The following is a 3449-nucleotide window of genomic DNA, read 5'->3' on the forward strand; positions in this document are numbered from 1 at the left end:
GACTTCGGCTCAGGTCACGATCTCTCAGTTCGTGAGTTCGAGCCCCACGCATCAGGCTCTGGGCTGATGGCTCAGAGCCTGGAGCCTGCTTCCGATTCTGTGTCTCCCTCTCTCTCTGCCCCTCCCCCGTTCATGCTCTGTCTCTCTCTGTCCCAAAAATAAATAAACGTTAAAAAAAATTTAAAAAATAAAATAAAATAAAATATCCATTGATGTCCTTCCTTAAAATGTCTGTTTGCTTTGAACAAATATATTTGTTTCTCTTAATTATGCAAATAAGGTACAAGAAATGACATTTTTAAAAATTTATTATTAAATGTTAATAATAATTTTGTTAATTTTATATAAAATTTCATTTAATACTTACAAAAAAGTGTAAACTAGTTAGTATCATCTTTATTAAAGTTGATAAAGAAATAAGACATAGAGAAGCTTTAGTAATTTGTCTAATATCACTCAACTAATAAATTTCACAGCTAGGGCTTTAATCCAGGTAATATTAATCTAAAGCCAATGGTCTTTTTTTTTTTTTTCAACGTTTATTTATTTTTGGGACAGAGAGAGACAGAGCATGAACGGGGGAGGGGCAGAGAGAGAGGGAGACACAGAATCGGAAACAGGCTCCAGGCCCGAGCCATCAGCCCAGAGCCTGACGCGGGGCTCGAACTCACGGACCGCGAGATCGTGACCTGGCTGAAGTCGGACACTTAACCGACTGCGCCACCCAGGCGCCCCTAAAGCCAATGGTCTTAATCCCTACATAAAACCAAATGATACCTCAATACTTTGCTTAAGGATGTCTATCAAAGTTTTTCCAATATTCAGTGATATTTTGAAAATAAAGTAAGTTTAGCAGTAGCACAATGGTTAACTAAACTGAGATGTAGTCATATGATGAAACAAAGTAGCAATAGATAAAAATGTGTTTAAAGTGCATTTAAGGATTTTGAAAGTACTTAGAAATAGAAAAAATACAAATGCAGTATACAAAAACCTATACTGGTTTTATAGGTTTTTCTCATTGAGTCATTTTAATCATTCATTTTAGTCATTCTCATTTTAGTCATTCATTTAGTTATTTCCATTTTAGTTATTCATTCAGTTTATTCATTGAACAAATATTGATTGTGTAAAGGTTGTTTGCTAGACAGTTTACCCTGGTATCAAGGATTGCAGCAGTGAAGAAAAAGAGGAAAGGGTTTGAAGAGAGAAAGAAAGGGAGGGCAGTGCAGAGAAGGGAAAGGAAGGGAGAGGAAGGGAAGGGAACATAATTTTGTCAGAAGTTCAGCTGAGGTGGAGGGAATTGAGTTGCCAGGTATCAGAGTAGCTGATGACGACAGCAAATCAAAATGAAAGTAAGAAGACTTAATCACTTACTGTGATGGTATAAATAAGATGTAGAAAGTATGGTGTATCAGCACAGATGCGGTGGTGTCTTACTGCTGAGGGGCCTCTAACAAAAGTCTTCTACTATTTGGGGGATGTCAAGATGGAAAGGGTGATGGGCCGCAATGGAAAAGTATTGAGTGGTAAGAGTGGAACAAGATGTCTTCAAAGTTCTCCCCACTCTACCAAATAAGAAGTTTAGGCAGAGGCACCTTAAGAACGTCTCAAGTGAAGGACTTTGATAAAGTGGACTCTAAATGGAGGTCTCTGAACTAAGAATACATAGCCTACTGGTAGCCCTGAGTCCTGGACTGCAACTCCCTTATTCACAGACTGTAATGCAGTTTCTGTTTACCAAGTCAAGTGTGGGAAATGCAGTTGTTTTCTGCCAGATAAAACAACCACAATTGCCTATAGTTGGGTCTGAAAAGTCACAGACGCTTTGAACTTGAGCAGGTGTCCAGGAACTGGTCTCCTCAGATTTATGTTATTAAAACTTGTATATATGAGAAACAGTATGTGTGCGTGTTATAAATAAATAGATAAATAAATAACATTTTCACAGAAAAATATATACATTATGAACAGTGGTCATCTTTAATCAATGAGATTATGATTTGTTGTTATTAATATTCATATTAAAATGAGACTGTAGGGCATGTGGGTGGTTCAGTGGAGTAAGCATCCGACTTTGGTTCATGTCATGATTGCGTGATTGGTGAGTCTGAGCCCCACACTGGACTCTGTGATGACAGCTCAGAGCCTGGAGCCTGCTTCGGATTCTGTGTCTCCTTCTGTCTCTGTCCCTCCCCAGCTCATGTTCTGTCTCTCTCTGTCTCTCAAAAATGAATAAGTGTTAAAATTTTTTTTAAATAAAATGAGACTGTAAACTTTTATATCTAGAAAAAAATGTTTCCCCCAAAGTTGTGTTATATATATAAAGAACACAGCCTGGAGGCATGAAATGAAGGTAGTGGGAAGAAGTAAGATTTGATTTTGGCCTTGGACCATAAAAGGAAGTCCTGAGTGCTACAGAAGTGAGAAATTTCTGAAGAAACAGAATAATAAACTAAAGTTATAATACTGAAAAGTATGGGATATGCTTGAGGAAAATCTACCAGGCTTATTTGATTCAAAGAGGAAAAAATACACACACACACACACACACACACACACACACACACACCAATGTTGAAGGGTATAAATGAAAGGTTTCATTGTTTATATGCAATGTTATAACTAATAGTTATTAAAATTATTCAAAAGGAAGTTACTTCAATAAACCTATTTGAACTGGAAAGGTTTATATCATGGGAACAACTCTAAACTCATCACATAAATTCAAAATTCTGGTATCAAAGTGATTCCAGAAATAATCAACAATAGAGTTCATTAACATGCATTTCCTTATGTCTTCAATCAAGAGCACCAGCATTTCTTTGGTCTTTGATGTTTTAACCTTCTCCTAGTTTGTATATGTAATTTCTGTATACTTCTGAGTACTTGTCTGATCTCTTTATGTTTCAAATGAGGAAATGATGACTCATAGTTGAAGATGTGAGTTCAGATGAAGTTACAAAGAGTTCAGAAGGTAAAGACTGGTTGTTGCTTCTTCACGAAAAAGCCACTGTGCGTTAGTATGACTTAACAGTGACAGGTTACTTCCGTTTACAGATAATATCCGTTCTTACCTCTGTTATGCTGTTTGAGTTTTTACCATATTGGAAGGGGCTAAAGTTGTGAGAGTATCATGACTCATAGCTATGCATGAAAGCAGTGTTTGTTTTCCTCTATGTTAATAATCCTTCTTCAGAAAATAAAATTAGGAGCCATGTGGAGACATACATATCCAGTTTCCCAAAGAGGAAACATCAAGAGTAACTACTATAATTAAGCAAGTCAAATTGACCTTAGTTGTCTAAAAATATATTATCCCAAATTCATAAGGGCTATGCCAAATAATAAGAAGCAATGACATTATTGATAATCTGTATAATAACTTGGAATTACAAAAATTCTGCAGACAAGTCAATAAGCTAGGCTGGGAAAGAGTTAATGTGGAT

Source organism: Lynx rufus, unplaced genomic scaffold (assembly GCF_022079265.1).
Source record: "Lynx rufus isolate CCGP_SWC_20201006 ecotype Redwood Valley unplaced genomic scaffold, mLynRuf1.p SCAF_6, whole genome shotgun sequence".
Taxonomy (NCBI): Eukaryota; Metazoa; Chordata; class Mammalia; order Carnivora; family Felidae; genus Lynx; species Lynx rufus.